Raw genomic sequence first — 6,948 nt, 5'->3', positions numbered from 1 at the left:
AATAGGGAATATGAAAAATCTGGTTCCTAATTTGCCTCTCAGTTTTATATAAATTCTCAAATATTAAGTCAAGTACTTTCAGCTATAACACTGAAAGCTTTCATTTGTAATTATTTTTTTTTAAAAAGAATCTGAGGTAGGCGGTGTACGGTAAGCCTGACCCCCTATGGTATATGTCCACTAATGACGATTGACAGCTGAGCTTATCTGCACTGATCAGGTGGTGGACGATATGAAACATAAAATGCTCAGGCGATCATTTTACATGCACCACACTTAGTTTATCCTCCTCCTCAGTCCTCAGTCCTCACACATTACTCTCGTACCTAGTAGGATGGATGGAACTTGCCACTTCCTTGGATCATGTCATGTTTCTTGGTTCAGTAAGAAACAGAACTTTGTCGCACTCTATACTACTGAAGCTGAATATATTGCAGCAGGTAGGTATTGTGCTCAAATTCTCTGGATGCTCCAAACTCTCACCGATTATGGTATTTCTTTTGAAACCTCAAAAATCATGTGTGATAGCACAAGTGCTATAAATCTCAGCAAAAATTCAATTCTTCATTCCCGAGCCAAGCACATCGACATCCGTCACCATTTCCTTCATGACACTGATCAAAAGGGTGAAATTGTCCTTGAACATATCAACATTACAAGGCAAGTCGCGGACATTTTCACCATACCTCTACCAGAAGAGCGTTTTTGCATGCTTCGACGTGAGTTGGGCATCTGCAATCCTTTTTGAATTAAAGCTCTCAAAAATACTCCTATTTGACTAAAAAATCAGTCTCTATTCCAAAAATTCAAAAATATAGGATTTCTACCCCAACCGGTCAGATCGCTAAAAATCACATTTTTAAGGGAAACCAAGAGGTCTTTTCTTCATTTCGCTTCATTTCTTTTTTGTGCCTTTTCACTCCAAAACCCTTGGACGAACCTTCTAGGGTAAAATCTCCATAAAAACCCTTAAATCTAAGCCCCATTTCACTTCAATCTCATCCTCTTCATTCAAAAACCTCTTTTCCTCCATCAATGGCTCCAAAGGATGGTGCTCCAAGCAAGAAAAGGAAGACCACTGCAAACAAAGGGAAGACTAGGGCTTACAATGAGTCTCTCTACTCATCTCTTGAAGCCTCTCTGTTTTGGCCCAAGTATTTGGAAAGGAAAGTGATCCCAGAACGCCATGTGAGGACTGGAGAACTTCAAACTTGTAATATCTCAGAATACTACACTTTTCTTGGATGGGATTCTGCAGTTTACCATAATAATTTGTGTTATCCTGCTTTGGTAAATTATTTTTACTGCAACTTGGAAGTTGAAGGCCAAAATGGAGACTTGAGAATTAAATCTCTAGTCAATGGCATTCCCATCTCTTTCAATATGGAAGATTTGGAAGATAGTTTGAATATTAGGGCTTATGGTGAGTTTAAGTATCTCAAGACCAAACACAACTATGATGAGTTCATGAATGAGGCTGAGGTCTATGGAAAAATCATGCAAAATTATGATGGAAACTCCTAAAAGGTCAAGGCTGTCCAACTTCAAGATATTCCTAGAGTGATGTGTCTCATTAACTCTTACAATCTTCTACCCAAAGGAGGCCATAGGGATGCAGTGAAACCCCTTGAGGCACCTTGCCTAGTGTTTGGTTACTGGAAACTAAATTAGCCTTCCATATCTCATGATGAGGGTAATGGAAACTGCTTCCAAAAGAGTTTCCCAAGACAGTCTTTCATATGGTAGGACTCTTACTATAATATTCTACCATTTTCAAATTGATTGCTCTAATGAAATTCCTGAAGATAAGCCATGTGACATTGATGCTACAACCATTAAGAAGATGAACTTGTCCATTGTTCCTCCTGTTGTTCCTGTTACTGATAATCACAGAAGAAAATCAAATGCTTTTGACACTGAAGAAGAAGACTATGATGAGAGGGATGATGAGGACTACAACCCTCCAGAAGGATCCTCCTCCACTTCTGATCGCCAGATGATACTGGACTACATGAAGACAACTACTGAACGGCTTGACTCAATGGATGACAAGATGAACTCCATGATTCTTCAACTTGGCCGTATCACCCAGCACTTCAAAATTCCTACTGCTCCAGATGCTCCTCATGCTTAGTCTATTTTTACCTTCAGACTTTAAAACTTTAATTTTTTGACAATTTAGCGTTGATATTTGGGTTGTAATAGCTTAGACTATGCATTTCTTTTATTCCTGCACTCCTACATTTAAAACCTTTATATGCTATTGACTCTATATGCTTATGGTTTAAATATTGGTACACATGCTTTATTATTTCCTTAATGCATATTTATAGGGGGAGCTTACTTGCGTATGCTCATAATTGTTTACTAATATTTTCTGCAGGGGGAGCTTGTTGCTCTTTTCATCCCTTACCTTTTTGTTGTTGACAAAAGGGGGAGAAAAGTGGATGATTTAAAAATAGATGGCAATTTATTGATTCTTGCTTATGATGATGTATTCCTGCCTTAAAATTTTCAAAAATATATATACCATTGCCTCAATGTTAAATCATGAGGTTTGTCATCATCAAAAAGGGGGACATTATTGGATAATCACTTCCCTCCCCAATCATTGGTTCTGATGATAACAAACAGACATGATTGAAAATAGACATCAAGCCAAGAAGTCAAGAATCAAAGAACGCATCAAGCCAAGAAGTTAAGAATCAAAGAATAAAGAACTTAGATGATCAAGGTGCTGTATGAAGCTTCTTCAATAAGAAGATCTAATCAAGATCTTTTGAAGATTGAAGAACATCTTTGAAGATGTCAACATGAAGCTCAAAACCGAAGACTTAACCTGTAGACACACGCCACTTACATACAATGTACTGCATGAAAATTGCATTGCATGCATCATGCATTTTAGAGACCTTAGGAGGCTAAATTATATACTATAATGGCCTTAATATTAATAGGGTTTAATATGTGTAAGTACCCACTGAGAAAAGTCACTGAAAATACCCTGTCTATGAACCGATTTTAGAATCGATCGACCGGTTGGTCCTTACACAGATCGATTGCCAGTCACAGAGGCTGAAGTGGGATGAACCTATTGGGGAACCGGTCACCCAACACCAACCGGTTCCAAAATTGGTAGACCGACGATCGATCGGTTGGTGCATTTTGATTCCAACGGCTATATTTTCAACTGTACTCTTAAAGAGGTCGACCGGCACACAAAGTGGTCGACTGGTTTGACTAAAATCTACTCATTTTTAATCTATTGTGACTCAAACTTAACCCAGATTTTTTGTATAAATAGAGCATATTCTTAGCTCTAAATACAACACTTGAAACCCCCCAAGTACTAGCCATTAAATATTTATTTGTGTGAGTTTTTAAAATCAAGTGAGAGCTATATTCAAGCATCAATCTCAAGCTTTCTTTGTTGAAGTTTAGCCATCTCTTACAAGCATCATTCAAGAGAACTTCAACACATCAAAGACTTTCTCCAAATTCATATTTCAAGCTTTATTATGTTAAAGGCATTACATAGAGCATTCATATACATATCATTCTTCACTTGCAAGGAATACATGTCACATTCCTTGCCTAGGTAATCCTTACCTTTTATCTTTCAATTGTTTATGCTTTTGAGTTAAGAAAACATTTTTACATTAATCTAGGTTGTACTTAGATTAGTGTGTAAGATCCTCTTATCCTGTGAAAAAGAGTTAGGATCCTCTTATCCTGTGAAAAAGATTGTAAAAGTGTTCTTCCCACCTACTGTACTAAAAGGAAGTTGCTAGTGAAATTCTCTCAAGGTTGAGAGGAGTGGATGTAGGCTTGGTTTAGCCGAACCACTATATATCTTGTGTCTTCCTATTTTTACATTATTTCTATTTTCTATTTTGTTTCAAACATTTAATTGGGAGACATATCAAAAAAAGTTTAAAATTCACTAGTGATAACCTATTCACCCCCCTCTAGGTTATCTCACAGGTAAGTCCACCATTATTCTCAAAAAAGTAGCACGGGAGAGGAACCGACTGCAGTAGGCCAAACTGGTCGGCACAACATTGGGGATTATATGCTTCAACCCCACATGTGTTGTTATCGAAAGGTTCTGCTGTGACTCCAAAGTGTAAGTCCCTGCAAACCAAAAACTTGAGCCATAATTCAGGGGCAGCCCACGGGTTGGACAGAGCATCTAGCAGCCAGGAAGGAAGGTCAGGGTGGAGGTGAAAAGGCATAAAATATGCGGGAGCACGAGATTCCTCAAGACCAAGAAAAAAGGAGTGATACTCCTAAAGAGTGGGACGCTCCTCTTCTGCCAGCTCTGGCATGATGTAGAGGCCTATAGAACGGCACTTAAGGACAGGAGAAGGGGTGTAAAAAGCAGGAAAGTAAGCCCGTAGCCAGACCTGGAGGAGCCAGAGAGGGCCACCTCCTGACTAAAAATTAGTACTAACAATGGTACTACAACCTCTGAAGAGGGATGACAGGATGAAGGAGGCCATGTCCACAGGATGACCTCGGGCCAGGGCATTCACCAAATGCAGATAAGTTTTTACGAACTTGTTGGACTTCGTGCATGCCAGGTATCGACAAATCCAGAAAAGCAAATAGGCTACAAATTTGGCCTCAGAGACGGGCCCTCTGGGTCCTCGGACAGAAGAAAGATACATACTATAGCTGGCCTTCTTGCTGAAATCAAGACCGTGCTGAAACTCAAAACCCTTGGAGTCTACATGACCACGAGAAGCCCCATAGAACTCAGGGCCAATAGCCTTGAGGCTGGTAAGGGCCCCGATGTCAAGAAGAGTGGGGCTCATCGGCCCACAAGGGAAGAGGAAGGTGTTGCTAGAACTTGACCAAACACGTAGGGCGGCTTGAAGGAGGGAAATGTCTGGAGAAATAGGGGCACTGGACATATCCAGGGCATCAAGGACTCCTAGAGTGGTAAGACGGTCATGCTCTAGCGCTGCCACACGCTCTACCCAAGCCTCCCAGTCTGGGAGGTAGGATGGCCAAAGGCGACTAAAGGGCTTGGGCTTGGCACCGATGGGAGCAGAGGAGCAAAGTAGGATGGCTTCGTTTGTATGGCGAGGAAAGTTGGGGATCAGAGCCTGAATGTCAGGTTGAGCAGGACCCAGTGCGAATTGGGGAGGTTCAGGTGAGGGGATAAGTACCTCGAAGTGAGACAAAGGCAGGAGCTGCGCTTGTTTTGCCTTCAAGACCTTTTCGAGTTCGTGCTCTCTCGGCAAAGGCATAGGGTAAGGAGGAAGATTGTCCATGGCGCAGAGCTGGGGGATGGGCGATCGGTGAAATGAGAATGAAAGCAAAGGAGGAGCTCAGGAAGAATGGCATTTTTAAAGAGGAGAAAACGGAGGGGCTTTGTGGCTCCCGTCTGGAAAAATCAAAATTTAAAAGGCGCAGTTATATCAGTCACTGACTGAGAGACCGGTGGTTGCATCGGGTGAGATGCACCGATTGAAAGAAGCAGGCTGACATGAAGAAATAGGATGGTACGTCATAGTTGAGGCATCGAAACCCAGCAAGGGGTGAAGGATGGCGCACAACTTCCTGATGCTAGGATGGGCCACGTGGCACCACCTCAGGAAGTTGTGAGGGACAATTGTTGAGACTGATTTCAGATGGGCCCCACAACGGTAGACGTTACCCAAAGGCAGTTGGAGGGGGGCCACGTCAGCAGGCCAAAGAGTGGGAGATAGACTTCAGTTAAGAGAATCTCGCCCATGAAGGAGGAGTTCCCTATCCTTAAGGGAGAGGGAAGTGAGCCACGCTATTCTTAAAGGTGGGGCTCAGGGAAAGCGCAACAGCTTTGCCACGTGGGAGTAGGGAGGAAGAGTTGGAAGCCAAGGGGGAGTCTGCCATCATTACCAAAAGGAGGCCACTATAAGAAGGAATGGTGGCTGGGATAAAGGACACACACACATTCAACACCCTTGGCATTATCTTTAGTTTTATTGCTTTATTTTTTACTTTCAGTCTAGCTTTGCAGTCCTTGAAGGAGTGTACTTGCTGTCTCATTGGGCCAATCATTGGAAAAGTTCTACCATGGTGGAATTTGGGTTTGGCTTGAGTTGGTTAGTGTATTTCTCTTGATTAAATTTAGTAATTTTATTTGTGTAAGATTTAGTTGTCTTCTCCAGATTGATCTTTACAAGTATTCTTCTTGGGTCCATCGCCGCATAGTCTAACCCAAAAGTCCTTGGAGATAACTCAGGCACGAGGGAGCCTTGCATCCCTAGTTGGTAGTCAGATAGGCCACTGGCCCCAGTCCGTTTGAACCTATGATGAGCACATTTATGTGTGAAATCTTAGGGTATAAAGCATTCATTTTACCACATTGAATAGTGTTACTCGGGTACTTTTTTGTCATTTTTTAGGTTTAGGGGCATTTTGGTCAAAGTGGTGAATACATGTCTAATTGGACCATCAAACGCCACGTTACAAGGTTGAAGAATTCAATTGGGATAGCTTTCCAATGCATAATATTGGAAGTCACTTGATTAGAGCCGATTCATGTTTGGAAGAAGAAGAAGAAGAGAGAAAAAATAAAGCATAGGGGCATAAGGGTAATTTTGACAAATTGGAGATCTTTCGGAAAATATTGGATGTTGGGCTCATATCGGGTGGAATTTAAAATGGTGCAACTTTAATCCTCGGGCTGGTTCCATCTGGGCTTAGGATAGAAAGATATAGCCCAATAATGATTTTCAATGAAGTTAATATTTATGATGAAGGAATAGAAAATAAAAAATAAAAAAAAAGAAAAAAACTCACTATCTCTCTCTCATGTGATAACACTCGGCTATGGCAATGGGCGACGTTTTTTTGTTCAAGACTCCTAATCAGAATGGTTTTTCAAGATTGAAGACTCCTATTCCTTTATCTTTAGTCTTCTAAATAGGTTAGGTTTCTAAGTTCGAGGAATTTTAG

This window comes from Telopea speciosissima, chromosome 9 (assembly GCF_018873765.1).
Source record: "Telopea speciosissima isolate NSW1024214 ecotype Mountain lineage chromosome 9, Tspe_v1, whole genome shotgun sequence".
Lineage (NCBI taxonomy): Eukaryota > Viridiplantae > Streptophyta > Magnoliopsida > Proteales > Proteaceae > Telopea > Telopea speciosissima.
The sequence above is the reverse complement of the archived record's forward strand: the minus strand, read 5'-3'. Positions refer to the sequence as shown.